A 16,710-nucleotide genomic window follows, 5' to 3' on the forward strand; every position below is an offset into this window, starting at 1 on the left:
TTTTTTTTTTTTTTTTTTTGTCTGCTCGGCTTGTGGGATCCTAGTTCCCCCATTAGGGATCGAACCCGAGCCCCCTGCAGTGGAAGCGCTGAGTCTTAACCACTGGACCGCCAGGGGATTCCCCAGGCTACCAACTTCAACAGCTCTGCCTATTCTACTGTCCCAGGCAGCTGTTAGGAAATAATGTACATAGCTAGTATACCATTGACAGTGGTACTACTCACTGTCAGCAATGAATGGGAACAATTCCAACTGTCAGGTGGCTCCCAAATCCCCATGTTAAATCTCTGTTGTTTCTGATGTTCTTCAAATGAATGTCAAGGTAAATAAATATTACTTGCATGCTGCTGTTTAAAAAATGCTTTCATGTAGGTTAGCTGATGTGCCTTAGTCAGGAGTGGGCGGGCCATTCTGCTTTTTTTTCCAGAGCTCAAGCTTGTGCTCATTCTGTCTTCCTTACTCTGCACTGCATTTACCCTCTCCGATGAAACGGCAGGTTACAGCCTGGGTGGACTGCCCTTTCCTGAACTGGCTATGTTTTAAGATGTGTTTTTCCTGACATCAGGGAGCTGATTAATTGTTCTGGTTTAAAGTCTCCTGGGGGGTCACTGTTAGGTATAAGCTAAGCAGGGGTGGTACAGGGCTTAATGAGTAGTTGAAAGCAGGCTGGGCCTCAGGGAAACAACATGTTAGTGACAGATCTGGGGGTTGTTGAAAGTGGCCCAGAGAGTGTGCACCGCACACCCCATTTATCCTAGTGGGCAGTAGGGGCTGTGAATGACAGTAATTACTAGCACTGTGATTCAGCTCTGATTGCAAAGGAGGTAAAAAAAAAAGTTTTTTTAATGATAGAGAATTAACTCTTATTTAAAACATGCCAAGTGTAGTCATGGGTTATGTCCCAAATTTGTACTTTCCCACATGGATGGTCCTTCTCCACAGACAGGCTATAAATAGAAGAAAGAACAGCATTGTTTCTGCCTTTGAACTAACTCTGAATGGAAAACCCCTGATAGGAGCGGCATCAGTGACGCTAAGTTGCTGGCACTTAACGGTGTGATCCTGAAAAAGCTAACATTCCTGTTTCTCAGTTTCCTTGTCTGTAAATTAAGACTGAAAGAAAAAGGAAGTCCTATTAGAGAGTTGATGGGAGAATTATATTAGAGCACGTAGGAAGATCATACCAATATGGTAGGTCTAAAATACATAGGAATTTAAAACTAATGATTACTTCAAATATTTTGATTAGGGGAATTGGGAAGTAAGGTGAGACTTTGGTTTTGAAATGGCAGGTTGTTCATTGTTCTTAGTGTACGTAAGTCTACAAGTGAAGACGGTGTTAGAGCTAACACTTCTGGTCAATTGAGTGGTTAAACAAGGAAAGGTATTGAGAATACCGGAAGCGCCACATTTTATTCATCTCATGAATAAATATTAATTTCAACAAACATTTATTCAGCACTTACCAAGTGCCACGCTGTGTACTAGGCACGGGCAAGTGCAACACTGAGTAAAAGGAAATCTTGTCCTGACCCTGATGGAGCTTACAGCTCAGTGTGGGCCTCAATCAAATAATCATACAAAGGTGGAAAACCACAGCTGTGCTAAGTGCACTTCTAGAAGGAAGGCACCATACACAGCAGGTTTCCCGTAAGAGACCAGGAGCAACTGGTCTCCCATAAGAGGAGGTAGGAAGGCGGCACTTGGGAACTCTGGTTTTAAACAACAGGGGCGGAGGTGCCAATGTGGCCAACCCATCACAGATTGACAAAGATGCCCGTGACTGTCAAGGGGCCCCCTGTGCTCAGGGCTCATGGGAAATGGAGAGGATTTCTGGAACGTGTTTGCAATCACTTCCCGGTTCTCCACTGAGACCCGAACGCTGAGAAAATCTTCTGGCTCGCGCCGGTTGGCCGCCCTTCTCTGAGTGCTCTCCTGGCGCAGGGCCTGCGCGCTGCCGAAGCCGAGCTGTCCTCCCAGCTGCCCTCGAATGCACGCTGCGCACCGACTTGTTGTGGTTGATCCTCGGAACTGAGGAGACAGGATCTCGCTTGTCCTTGATGTGGTGTCTGTAGGTTGATTTCAGGCTTTCATTTAAATAAATAATTCAAGCCTTCAGCTGGGAAAGGGGTTGCTACATCACCGGGCAAGGGCTCTGGCTGCTAAAGCAGCACGTGACCAGCCAGGGGGACTTCCCCCGCCTCCCCGCCCAGGTTGCTGGGAGAAGTAACTATGGGTCTGTGGCAGCTTTTTCCCAAACTGCATGATGAAGGTTGGGAAACACTGAATTATGAAATAAAGGAAGGCAGTCGGCGTGCTTCTGTCATCCTTGGCTCATGCATCCTAAGTTACAGTTATGAGCTCAGCCTTGTGATGGTGTATCACAGGCTGCCGTGCGATTCTTCAGCAAGTTGTTTTCAGTGTGTTCTCATCCACAGTCTCAGGAGGCAGGAGCTGACCTGTGAGTGACTCTGGGTGGTTCTAACTGGGAAACAAGTCAACGCTCACCCATACTGTCTCAGCGGGAAATGAGGAAATGGACAGGATTCCGGAAGGCTGTTGTTTGAAGAGGCTCCGTTCAGTTCCAAGAATACAGGGGAGGAGCAAGAACTGTGAACGTGTTTACTACCCATTCATTGACTCACGCGGAAATTGTCCCCGTCTGGGGCCTTGTGACCCCTGTTATGTCAGAAGAGCTACCGGGAAGTTGTGGAGACAGATGTGTCCTCCCCTCCTCTCTAATGCCCTGACCTGGGCGGACATACGGCCGCTTCTTTCCTGAGTCTTCCATGGTCGACTTTTGCTTCTCAGAGCTGCTGCCTCGTTCTTTTTCCTCCTCAGATCACTGTGTTCCAGGCACTTCTTCCCTGAATGGTGCTGAACTCAGGAGTGGGGCGGGGGGGGGGGGGAGAGGAGGGGGGCTTCGGAGGATGTCACCTTGAGACACACTGATACTGACAACGGAAAGAGTTGGCTTGTCCCAGGATTCTCTTAATGGTGTGTGTGTGTGTGTGTGTGTGTGTGTGTGTGTGTGTGTGTGTGTGAGACAGGGTTTTTTTGTTTTTTTAAATTTTTATCAGAGTACAGCTGATTTACAATGTTGTGTTAGTTTCAGGTGTACAGCAAAGTGAATCAGTTATACATATAGCCGTATATCTTTTTTAGATTCTTTTCCCGTATAGGTCATTACAGAATACCGAGTAGAGTTCCCTGTGCTGTACAGTAGGTTATTAATTATCTATATTACATATAGCAGTGTGTATATGTCAATCCCAATCTCCCAATTCATCCCCCACCCTTTACCCCCCGGTAACCATAAGTTTATTTTCTACATCTGTGACTCTATTTCTGTTTTGTAAATAAGTTCATTTGTACCATTTTCTAAAGATTCCACATATGAGTGATATCATATGATATTTGTCTTTCTCTGTGTGACAGGGGTTTTTAATGTGCACCTGTGCACGCATGTGTGTGTCTGTGGGAGCATATTTTCTGCTTCACAATTACTTCTTAAACTGCTAAGTTTTCCTCCAGGAGAAGTACCCCAGTTTTGGTCCTCTATCTAGATGTTGTTAACTCATTTTGGACCACAGAGGGCGTTCGATTCACAAAGCTTTGTCCTTTGGATGGCAAGTCTCTCTTATGCCCCGGGGCCCACCAGACACATCCTCCTTGTCCCTGGTGGGGATGGATCAATAAGATGTGCCCTGACAGGGGCTGGGCTTTTCTGTCCAGCTGGGAAGCCTGGCAGGGGTCGGGGCAGACCCACCCGCCCACCCTTGCACCTGCTTTGGGCCCTCGGAGAGCCCCGCACTGCCCGCTTTGACATGGGGATGCGGAGAGAACGCCGAGAACCAGCGCGTGAAAATCACTCTCTCACCACGAACCCCACCCCCAGCCTCCAAACCCAGCTGGGCGCGTGCCAGGCTTCCGGGGCGATTGCGTCCTATCTCTGGGGCGTGGAGGCCTCTGCAGCCGTAGGCCTGGCTGATGGGTGACAGCTCACCGGCGCCTCCCAGTCTCAGCTGGGCGTGGGGTTTTTAAACAGACGCGCCGAGGACGGTCAGCCTTCTATCTGTGCCCGAAAGCATTGTTCGTGGCAGAGAACCTGAGGCTGCTTCTCCCCCATGCCGCCTCCTCTGGGTATCACTGCGCCGTCTGGCAGAGTTTCACTCCAGCGTGGCAAACAGCAAAGTAGTTGACCTCGGCGTGTATAACATCACTAAGGAAAATGACCAACCTTGACCCTACAGCCTCTGACTCAGGCCCATCCTTGGTCTCTCCTGTTCTTGCGGAGCCGCTCACTCCTACGGCGACAGCTCCAGCCCGCTGCTCCCTGCCGAGCCGGGAAGCCTTTTAGAGTTTGTGTCAGGCAGTTGTGTCCTACTACTTTTTTTTTTTTTAATAAAGTTTTACAATGGAAAAGTTTAAACCTATATAAAAGTGGAGAGAATAGTATAATGAACCCCGTGTACCCATCACCCCGTTTCAACCATGATCCACATCCGGCCAGTCTTGTGTCTTTCATACTCCCTGACTCTGCCGTCCAGTGGGATCTGAGATATTGCACAACTTCTTCATAAATTCTTCAGAATGTATCTCTAAGAGACAAGGGCGTTTTATAAACACAGCCGTCATTCTATTATCATACCTGAAACAAAGAATTCCTTAATATGATCAAATATCCAGTGCTCGAAGTTCCCTGATAGTCTCATAATTTCTTTTTTTTAATATTTGGTTTTTCTGAATCAGGGTCCAAACAAGGCCCATACGTTATGTTTGTTGATACATTTTTAGAAGTCTTCTAAATGAATTATCCACCCCAAAGTGTCAATAGTACTGGTGCTGTTAAATGTTGGTGTCATTTAACAAACCATCAATCTCTCTCACTCCTGTAAACTAAGACAGCAGTGCTTGATCACACGCAGGTTCAGTTTTTTGCAGGAATATCTCACAGCGTTTCTGTGCACCTCCTACGGCATCACATCAGGAGGTACCCAGTGTCAGATTTTCTCTTTCTTGTGAGGTTAAGATCGATCTGTGGGTTTGGGTGCTGAGGGTCTGACTTCTATCATAAGTTCCCCATCAGCTAATGGTTTTAGCTAATGATCATTAGACACATCCACGATTTCATTTAGAGTCTATCATTATTTCTACACTTTTTAGGTGCAAGTCTTCTCTAAAGAACTTTCCTTCATCCTTTATACTCCAAGGTACAGTGCACACAAGACACTTTTTCAAAAGCCATTATCGGAATAATGATTTGGTTCTCTAGCATGCTCCAAAGGTGGCCAGTGAGGGTTTTTTTTGGTGTGTTTTTTTTTTGCGGCACGCGGGCCCCACACTGCTGCGGCCCCTCCCGCCGTGGAGCACAGGCTCCGGACGCGCAGGCCCAGCAGCCATGGTCCACGGACCCAGCCGCTCCGCGGCATGCGGGATCCTCCCGGACCGGGGCATGAACCTGCGTCTCCCGCACCAGTAGGCGGACTCCCAACCACCGTGCCACCAGGGAAGACCGGTTTTTTTTTTTTAGTATCATTATAAACTCATGAATTTTAACATAGGTGATGTGTAACAATTCAGCACAGTCTTGTTCTCTGTGATGCCCCTATTGTCCACCTTAGGCCAGTGGGAGCCTATTTGGGTTTTATCCTGTGTCCTCTGGACATGACCACAGGAGTCCCCCTTGCTTTCTGATATGACAAGGTCCTTGCTCCAGATTCATCTTTTACACATTCCCTGTCCCCTGACCTAGACTCAGACATTTCTCCGAGGATACCTGATTCTTTTTAGTAGGAAAAGGGCATTTAGAAACCACAACCAGGTGTGCCCAGTTTTTGAAGACGTTGCATAAATAGCAATGAGCCTGTAAGAGATCTGTATATACAGAGGGGACCCAGGTGGTACACAAGGGCTTGATTGACGGCCACTGCATTTTTCACCAGGTGCATTAAACAAAATAAATCCCACCTGAACCTCCTCAAATAGACTGTGCTTTTGTAGACCCTGCCTGAGTCTGATTCCTGGTCCTTCTGGGATGAAGTAAATTCACCCATAACCGTTAGATTCTTTCCTCTCACCCTTCCTGTGAGCACAGGCTTCTGAGAGGGGAGGTTCGGGCCGAGGATTCTCTGCGCTCTAGAGGTTGCTCAGACAAAGCTGCCCTGCTCTGTGGGATCAGCAGAACCGCCCCACGCCTTCCCAGATGGTGCATGCCTTCAGGGAGGTTCTCACACACACGGACCTCCTAACTCAGGATTGCTAATTTCGTTCTAAGATGTTGCCTGCAAGGCTTGGGTCCTGTACCCTCACACAGGCTGCAGAATAGATCCACTGGTGCTCAGATGACAGAGTCTTAGATCATTTCCCATAGACCCCCCCCCTTAATCTGTCTCCGTGGTCTGGGGCCAGGTTGCCAGTAGCCCCTTGCTGCTGAGAGAACCCGTAGAGGGTGAGCTCTGAGTCAGTGTCCTGTGGATGTCACTAAGCTGCCCGGTACCCTCAGCTGCTGAGTTGGAGGCATCAAATGTGGCTGGCCCCGCATTTACTAGGCGGGGGCGGTGAGAAGGAAGGTAAATGATGGAGAAAAGCCAGTGACATTTCAAGCTCTGTAGGAGTACATTTTTACATTAGCAAAGTTATTTGCAAATTTCCCCGAAGCCAGTCTGAGCTTCTGTTTAAGGGGCAGGAAAACAATGCTAGTTGTTATACTGTGGAAGTGATGCCAACTCGCCCCTCGTGGGGGACACGCTCATAGCAAGCTTGTCTGCTGCTTCCCGGGCCTCGAAGGGTCTCCACGCAGGTCTGTGATGGATGTTCTGCACAGTCGCCCTCCCGGTCACTCCCAGACGTTTTCTCGCACAAATCTCCAGACTGACCTTAAAAAATCCTAACGTCAGCAGCCTTCAAGCCTTATCTGAGAACAAAATGCAGTTCATTTGTCTCCTAAGTGTTACTTATTTGCAGCTGGGTTAAAAGTCACAGATGCCTCCTTGCTGTGAATTGGGAGGGGATGGGGAGGGAGGGGGAGCAGGCCGTCAGGACGGGCCCACGCGGGTGCAGATCCTTTCCTGCCAAGCACTCCATTGCCCTTGGCAGACCCAGGGTCCCCAAGAGTCAGGGAGCTAGATGAGGTTACCCAGAATTTTAGAATAAAAAAGGACCTAACAGACTAGCACTATTATTTTCCCTTGGGTGAAATCTAGCCCAGATCCCCAGTATATGAAGCAGAGGTCAAGTGGCTGGGTGGGGCTGAAGCACCAGAGCCCAGGTTTTGGGGGGCTCTTTCCATGCCCTGTCCCCCGCAGCAACTCAGGGCTCCAAGAAGGGCTTTTTGAAAAGTGTTCATGGCAGATACTATGGCAAACTTATCCTGAGTCCTGGCTCCCCTCACTTCCCCCCATGATCAACCCTGGAAGTGAGAAAAGAAAATAAAACCCAAGGAACACTTGGGCTGCAGAAGATGTGTGAGGAGGAGGGATGGATGCTTGGTGACATGCCCAGGGGACAGGAAACGGGGGGGAGCGGGGAGGCGGTCATGTCCTTTTCTCTCTCCTGTATAGTACCTTTGGAGGCATCATCACCAGCTTCATCACATACCAGAAAACAGAAGATAGCAGTGCCAGCCCAGTGCCACCAGGTCAGTGGGGTAACATTAGGGCTGCATTCATCTGTGCCGGGGTAGGTGCATATAGCATACGTGCAGGGAGATCTGCCAGCCATATGGAGTTAACACGTGCCCCCCCGCCCCTCCCCGTTCCCCAAACCCTCCGGGCCCCCAACTATCCCCCTATGCTTCAAAGGAAAGCTGATGGCAATCCAGACAGACGGAACTTAGAAAATGTGATGGGGATAGAGATATGAGGATTTTCCCTGAGGAGCAGAGTCACTTGCTGTGGTGTGGCAAGTGGAGAGTGGTTCAGTCCAAACGGCAGCACAGAGTATCTCCCACCCTCTCTGCTGATCCACCAGGGGTTTAGCTCCCCTGTCGTAGGTACACATCACTAGCCAAGGGAGACAAGAACCCCAGGCAAGTATGCGATCACAGAAAAAAAAACTAGACGTGAAATAAGATGATAGAATTAAGACCCAACATAATAGTAAAACAAATGTAAATGGATTAAAGTCACCAATCCAAAGATAGAGATTTTCAGAGTAAATTGTGAAAAGAATATTTTAGCAGTATGCTGTCTACAGGAGACATAAAAGGATACAGAAATGTTTAACATTAATTCAGACAAAAAGCTTTTTAAAACATCAAAATGGACAAGCAGAATATTAGAATGTTATATTTGGGGAAGAGGAGCAATATATCAAGAAGATATAATCATAAAGATAAATCTATTTAAATTGCCTCAAATACATAAAGGAGCTACCAACAGGGCTAGAGGGAAAAATAAACAAATCAACAATTGTAATCAGAAATTGTATATGTCCCTCTCAGAAACTGACCGATCAAGCATGAAAAAAAGCAAAGATAGGAAGATGTGAACTACACAATTGATAAGCTGTAGCTTATTTATTCATATATATTTGTAAAAATCAACCATGTATCTTTTTTTAAAATAAATTTATTTATTTATTTTATTTATTTATTTTTGGCTGCGTCGGGTCTTTGTTGCTACACGCGGGCTTTTCTCTAGTTGTGGTGAGCGGGGGCTACTCTTCATTGCAGTGCGCGGGCGTCTCACTGTGGTGGCTTCTCTTGTTGCGGAGCACAGGCTCTAGGTGTGCGGGCTTCAGTAGTTGTGGCACGCAGGCTCAGTAGTTGTGGCTCGTGGGCTCTAGAGCACAGGCTCAGTAGTTGGAGCGCACGGGCTTAGTTGCTCCACGGCATGTGGGATCTTCCCGTACCAGGGCTTGAACCTGTGTCCCCTGCATTGGCAGGCGGATTCTTAACCACTATGCCACCAGGGAATTCCCTCAACCATGTATGAAGCCACAAAAACACGTCAGCATTTCAAAGAATCAAATCATCAAGGACATAGTTCTTTGACCATAATGTAATAATAACTGAAATACAAAACAAAAGAATAACACTCCTGGGCTTCCCTGGTGGTGCAGTGGTTGAGGGTCCTCCTGCCGATGCAGGGGACACAGGTTCGTGCCCCGGTCCAGGAGGATCCCACATGCCGCGGAGCGGCTGGGCCCATGAGCCGTGGCTGCTGAGCCTGAGTCCGGAGCCTGTGCTCCGCGACGGGAGAGGCCACAACGGTGAGAGGCCCGCATACTGCAAAAAAAAAAAAAAAAAAAAAGAATAACACTCCCCACCCCCTGCTCATTTGCTGAAAGCTAAATAACTCACTCCTAAATGACTTTAAGAAAAAACTTTATTTTTTTACTGGAGTATAGTTGATTTATAATGTTGTGTTAGTTTTAGGTGTACAGCAAACTGCTAAATGACTTTTGAGTTAAAGAAACATAAGGGAAATTTAAAGTACTTAGAACTAAAATTTAAACATTAAAATTTTCAACAATTGTGGGAGATAAAGTAGTACTTAGAGGAAAATTTATAGCTTTAAGTCATTTATCCAAAAACAAACAGGAAGACTGAAACAAGGGTGATTTTTTTTTTTTTTCTGGCCATGCCGCACCAGAACTAAGAGTTCCCTGACAAGGGGTCAAACCCAGGCCCCTGCAGTGGAAGCTCAGAGTCCTAACCACTGGACAACCAGGGAATTCCCACAAGAGTGAATTAAAACAAACAAACAAAACCCCCACGAAGTAAGGCAATAAGAAAGGTAAGGCTAAAAATCAATGAAATAGAGGACAAAAGAGGATGAGAAAAAGAGAAAATTAAGAAAGTTTTGAACTTACTCTTCAAAAAGCTTAATGAAATAAACCATTAATGCAGATTGGCTAGACAAAAGAATAAAAAACAGGATGAAAATAAGACACCAATGAATAAGGAAATAAGTACAGACTGAATGAAGGTGAAGAACGTCCACTGGCTGCACCAGAGTTTGGCTGAGATGTGACGGGTGGCCTGGCATGGGGTGTCAGAGATGGAGATAGATGGTGAGGGGGCCATCTACATGGGGGAGGGGATGGCTGTGGAGACGAGAGACTGGCTACATGCAGAGAGGTTAATTAAATATAAGTAAATAAAGACAACGAAAGCCAGATTTCTCATCGTTGGAAAGGGAGCTATAAATGTGAAAATGGAAGAAACAAGATTGAGCTCTGGTATTGGATTGGAAATGGTGGTGTTGGTGTGAACTCTTAACTTTTAATATATAGAGAGAGAGAACAGAAAATATTACATAAGGTTTATCTACGAGTGAAAGGATAATTCAACAATAGTATATCTTACTACACAGATTATAAAGTAGAAAGTCACACAAATTTCTCAATATTATATTGTTAATTATATTTAATTACTATCACTAATTAATTATGATATTTAAAATGATGATGTAAAAACTCACCGAGTACTAGAAATTGAAGGGAAACAATAACTCAACAAAATTATATAAGAAAAGTGTGTAGCAAATATCAATGGTGGGCACACTGAACACTCTTTAAGATGGGAAACCAGCAAATAAGCCTGCTGGCACGACTGCAACAGACCAGTCCTGGAGGGCCTGGCCACTGCACTAAGACAGGAAAGAGCGGGCTTAGAAGGGTATCTACAAACTGCGAGAACTAATACAGAGCTCAGAAAAGGTGCGAGTGCCGGATGACGAGAGTTCCTCTACACCAGCACTAACCAACGAGAAAATAGAATAGAAAATAAGATATCACTTATTTTACCATAGCAACACAACTATAAACTAGAAATTAAACTAACAAAGGACGCAGAAGAATTTTACTGACAACGTTTAGAACTCTTATTTCAGGATGCAAAGAATGACTGAATAAACGGTGTTATGCTATGGTCGTCATAGGAGATTGGCTAAAAATTGTGAAGATCTGTAAAGATTGTAATTTTCATGAAATTAATATGTAAATTTACTACAATTCCAATCAAAAGTCCATCAAGCCTTTTAAAATGACTTAAGAAAACTATTCTAAAATTTATACACAGGGATTAAAAGCCTGTCCACAAATAACTAAGTCAATTTTGAAGAATGGAGAGAGGTTGGTGGGGGACTGGGGAGGAGTTGCTCATTCCACTAGATTAAGAGGCACATTATGAAGCCGTATTAAGAAAACCAGTGAGGTTAACTCAGGAACGGACAAATGGGTTAAAGTCATAGACTGAGTATGCAAAACCAGATCATGTTTATATGGAACGGGGTACACGATCCAGGTGACACCACAAGTGAATGAAGAAAGGGGAGACTGTTTAGTAGATGGTGATGGCAAACCACCTACCTTAGGGAGATAAAGTTGGATCCTTATATCAGATACAGAGGTGAACTCTAGACAGACTGAAGGCCTAAAGGTGATACATAAAACCATAAAGGAAGAAAACGTGGGAGACTATCTTTGTGATTTTGGAATGAGAAAGGACTTCTAAAATTTAAATAAGACGACCCACAGTACAGAACACATGACAAAAACTAGATTTGACTCTTCAGAGTTCAGGATTGCTATTCAACAAAGTATACCGTAGCAAAGTTAAGAGAGAGCTGAACAAATGAGAGAATTTGCGGCACATCAAACCGACGAGGGAGACTAAAAAGGAAAAGGTAGTCAGCCCAACAGGAAACATAGAGAAGTATACAGGTGGACAGATATAAGCAATAAGACCTAGGTTTATATTGTCAGATTGGCTAAAAATGAATAAATAAATAATAGCTAGTACAGGAAAGGATGTGGAGAAATGGGAAAACTCAGCCACTGCTGGGGGCCATCTAAAGTGGAATAGTTGTCCTGGAGAACCATACGAAAATATTGCAATTAAACATCAACATCCTACAGCCCAGCGTTCCTACCGACCAGAGCAGAGGAACCCTCCAACAGGGCTTTAAGGAGACAGGTAAGAGGATGTCCATCACAGCACTGTTGGATGCAGCAGGGAGTTGGAGGTAACATGAATGGAATGGAAAAGGAAATGGAATTCCAAGCGGTCATTGGAAGCAATAAACTAGAGGCACATGCAGACAAATCTTAAAAACATAGTGCTAAGGAGGGAGGCGGGTGGGGGAGAAGAACGAGATGTACAGCATAATCACTTTTATGTAAATTAAGGCATATACTCACAAAACGATATGTTTTGCAAAGATATGTCCATAGTCAGTTTATATGTCAAACGTATTAGAATGAGTAACTAATGAAGGAAGGAGATTAAAGTGGAGATTAGGAATGAAGAGGAAATTATTAAAAAACTAGAAGCTGAGAGGCATCAGAATACAGTGGTTAAGAGCAGGGACTCCAGAGCCTGGGTCTGAACTCCAGCTCTCCCCCTTACTAGCTCTGTTTCCTTGGGCAAATAATTTAACCTCTTTGGTTAAGCTTCTCCATCTGTAATAAGGGTCTGGTAGCTAATCTCCAAAGATGGCCCCAAACAATTCTGCCCCTCCCTGTATGTGCAGGCAGCACCTCCCATCAAGAGGAGAGACCTGTGACCGCTTTGACCAATAGGACCAGAGGAAGTGATCCTCAGGGACTTCCAAGCCCAGGCAGGAAGCAGGAGAGAAGCTTCTTCCCTCTTGGAGCCCTGAGTCGCCGTGGAAAGAGGGGCCCTTTAACTGAGATGTCACGTGGAGAGAAACCACAGGAGAAGCACCTGGGCCATCTGACTGTCTGAGACATACAAGTGCGACCAGAAAAGGCACTGCCCACAGACTGCCTGGCTGAGCCCTAGCCATCCCACGGAACAGTGAGGTGCCGTAGAATGGTTGTTTGAGACCATTAAATTTGGGGGTGTTCTGTTAGGCGACAACGGATGAGGTCATTGTAAGGATTAAAGGAGGTAGTTTGCAAAGTGCTGAACAGCGCATGGCTCGTGGGAAGTGCTTGGCTCTATGTACACATTTGTGGAATAAAATAGAACAGGGACTTATAGAGGCTGACGGTGACAGAAACCGTGTCCTGGGCTAAAGTATAGGAGTAACTCAATTCTTCGCACCTGGTGCCCACAAATAAGATAAAATAAAACCTACAATAGGTCCATCTATTCATTTCCTTGATAGGGTAACTGTGGCCCAGGAGGTGAAAAGTGTATCCAAAAAAAAGTTTTTCAAAACGACGCAGGCCTCCCTGAGCCCATCTCTTCTGCTGTCTTTGTGCCCGGAATTCAGAGCCTCCAAGAAGGCACTAGATATATGAGCTCAGTGACTCACGAGTCCCTCATTTCTGGGAACACAGACAACTGATGGACTATATTTGTTTTCCTCTGCAGCGCTAGAGCCAGAACAAGCACATTTTTTATCCGTGATGAATTCTCAATTAGCCATAGGCTCCAGTATAAGGAAATGCAAGGATAAAGGAAATCCATACGTAATTCAAAGATCTCAATCACGTCAGTCATTTCAACTTCCAGAAGGATCTCTTACAATTCCTTTTACTCCCAAACACAGTGTGCTCAATAAATGTGTTGATTATTTAAAATTAATCCCTCTTCCTTTTGAAAAGGATTTAAAACCGTTTATGGTCCTTCAAATCATTGATCAAAGTCGTTTGTCAAAACCCAGGCGATCGCCCAGACGTTAGCAGCAGCGAGTGGAAGGAAGGAGTGGGAAGGGTGCTGATGTTCATGCATGAACTGCTTACTGGGCACCTTACAAACCCTACAGGGACTGTCTGAGGTAGGTATCGTCCCCATTTTACAGAGGCAGGAACTGAGGCTTACATAGGTGGGTCACCGCCACTGGGACACTGCAGAGCCCGATTCAAACTCAGGTAGCCTGACTCACAGCTGGTCCTCTCCCACTCTGTCCCACTGGGAAGCAAAGATCCAGACTCACCCCAGAGCAACTCAACGGCAAGGGGAAGGCAGTGTGTCCCAAAGCCACAACTCCAAGACACCAAGGCTTCTGTAAAGTCAGAAAAGGTGGACTGTGGAAACTAACAGCCCGTGTATTTCTGCAGAACTGACACATTTTGGAGAGGGTCTGCAGTTTAGAGCCGATTCCTCATGGCTGTAGCCTCCGTGGCAAGAAGCCTCCGGCTGGCAGCCTGCAAGATCCTGCATGTGCGTGGCTGGGAGGGATGGCGTCCAACCAGGTCCGTCCTGGTCCCAACCTCTCCACCTAAAATAATCCCGAACCCCGTCCCCACCCACTGACCCACTTCCCATCCCACTTAAGCCTGCAGAATCACAGCCTGTAATTCTGATCCAGCACGAGGGCTGCCTGCTCTGTGGCTGGTCTGCAGGGAGCTTCTGGGAAGACATTGGATGAAAGCGGAGAGGAAGCATGTGCCGCCGATTCCCTTCCCCAGGTTGCTTCCTCCTCTGGGTCTTTCGGCCTGAGGACACCCCCTGGCAGGGCAGGTTGAGGACAGAGGTTTTGTGCGCACCAGGCCTCTCTGTAAGCTGCGTGAAGCTTCGGGGCGAGGCAGACCCGGGCCGGGCCCAGGCCAGTGCCAAGAGGGGAATGAGAGGCCCCCGGGGTAGGGAGCCTCCAGCTGGATGGGGCCCCAGTGCAGGTAGCCAGGCTGCTGGTTCACTTCCATTTTCTCCTTTGGCTTCTCCACATCCTCAGATGAGTGACTTTCACTGAAAATAAAATGACTGTGGCTACAGCCCAGCCGCACGCAAGTGGCCACCCTGGGCGCTCGGGGCACAGAGAGGGAGACCTGGACACGAAAGACAAATACACGCAACTTCCAAGTCTTGCCATTTATTTTTCCTTAATTGGGTTTCACAGCCCGTCTGAGCTTCTGCTCAGTTCTCTGAGGAGCCGGAGAATTCGTGTGAACGCTCTGTGTCCCTGTCCTTCCCCAGAAGAGAAACAGGCAGGCACGTGAGTACACACAGGGGCCAGTGAGAGTTCCCTGCACTTGATTCTGTTGTTACTTTCCTCTCTGGCTTCACTGTGACACACGTTTGTCTCCGTCTAATATTCTCAAGAAAAATGGTCCAGACAGGATACGGCGAGGGATGCGGGGAGAGGACTGTGTAAAGGGGTGGGTGGAGGGAAGCAGTGAACCGGTAGGATCATTTACCTGCCCCTCCTACTGTGCCTGTTTCATTCTGGATCTTTCAAAAAGAAAGAAGCAGAGAGAGCGAGAGAGAACAAGGAGTTACCAGCAGGACCACTGGTAACTCGTGCAGCACCCCGGTTAGCAAATGCACCCACCTTCGGACAGGTGCTGCGTGACTTGTTGACATACACAGAGCCTGGACCGAAGCTCCCGCTGCCTCTGTCCTCTTGGCTGGTGTCTTGTGCTTATGCTGCAGTTCCCGGACTCTCCCACCTTGAATGACCTCAGGATTAAAGGGCCAAGAGGGGATGAAGTGTCTTGCAAGAGCTTTCAGAATCCCAGATGGGCCCTGGTGCTGTGGAGATCAGAGTCTCTCACTGGGCAGGGAGGCACTGATGCCTCCCTTGGCCGCCAGGGTGTCCTGCCCACCACCCCACATGCAACCCACTCCTTGCGTGTGGACTCTGCTTAATTTCCTGGGGTGGGAGTGTGCACTGGGGGGAGAGAGGCGTGGCTCAGGCACGGTACTACCGTGCCAACCTTCCCAGCCCGGAAGCCCCAGCGAGCTGCCGGGGAGGGACCTGCCTGCTTTTGATATTTTGCTTCATTACATCTCATCTCATGAACCAAGACAGCAGGAATTTTCTGCAGCCAACCAACCTCAGCAGGAAATGATCCCGGGAAGCTAGTGCTTCCTTCATTCATGGAAACAACAGGGAGGAGCAAGGGCATGGTTCCCTCATGAATGTTTTCACCACTCCGTTGAGAGGCTGGTTGACCAGACAGCTCAGGGACCAAGGCTGGGTGGACGTCGTTTGTCAACTATATTACAGGGCTGCAATTCACACGCTACCAAGCCTGACTCTTGGCTCTGGAAATTTAATGTGTGACAGCTGCGTGCAGCCAGTGGTGTCCAGCATTTTAGAAAGGTCAATTAAGAAACGGTTGATGGTGGTGCAGCTAATGACAGCCCAGAGGGGTGAGCAGGACTGAGTAAACAGAAGGGCTGAGACATATATTACTGGAATTGAAGTGTCGAAGTGAAGCGTGGTGGGGGGAAACCTATTGTCACAGGCCATAAAGCACATCTGAGTTTTGCAGCGGAGAGCAGTACAGCTGTTTCTCTCCCCAGGCAGCGCGGGGAGCGGTCTGTGAACGGAGGGCTCGCCAGACAAAGGCGACACCTGCATCAGCTTGATCCATCTGCAGACAAAACTCGTTACCCTCCTCACTGCCTGTTCCTCTGCACTTCCTGGAGCACGAGACAGACGCTGGAGTGATAGTTGCAATGTGGGTCATGTTCTAGAAATCCATATTTTAAGCATTCCCCAAAGCTGGGCTCCGTCTTCTCTTCAGGGCTGTGGGTAGGTGGGCGGACGGGAGCCTGAGTGCCAATCTGAGCGAGTGCTCTCCTCAGACAGCATGTCTGCTCCCTGGCTTCAGTGGACACACAAAGGCAGGGAGCAGTCTAGACCCTTTACACTGCGATGGATAAAAGAGGGACATGGAGCCCTTAGAAAATGCCTATTTCAGCCTGTGACAGGATTGGCTCGTGGTTGGGGGAAGGCACTGCGTGGGGCCTTTTTCTCTGTTTTTTTGGAAAATCAGACAAAGGGGTCTTAGACTGCTTGGACAGGCTTTTTTGGCCACGACTACCTGTCAAGCCGGAAATTCGGC

The 16,710-nt window shown here is 47.3% G+C and overlaps 1 protein-coding gene across 1 annotated transcript in view; it reads left to right on the plus strand.

Annotated features, from left to right (window-relative positions):
• The window catches only part of LMNB1 (lamin B1), a 116,024-nt gene that overhangs the window by 72,086 nt on the left and 27,228 nt on the right, over nt 1-16,710 (plus strand). The window lies entirely within an intron of this gene.

The sequence above is a fragment of the Globicephala melas genome, chromosome 3 (assembly GCF_963455315.2).
Source record: "Globicephala melas chromosome 3, mGloMel1.2, whole genome shotgun sequence".
In the NCBI taxonomy this organism is placed as follows: domain Eukaryota; kingdom Metazoa; phylum Chordata; class Mammalia; order Artiodactyla; family Delphinidae; genus Globicephala; species Globicephala melas.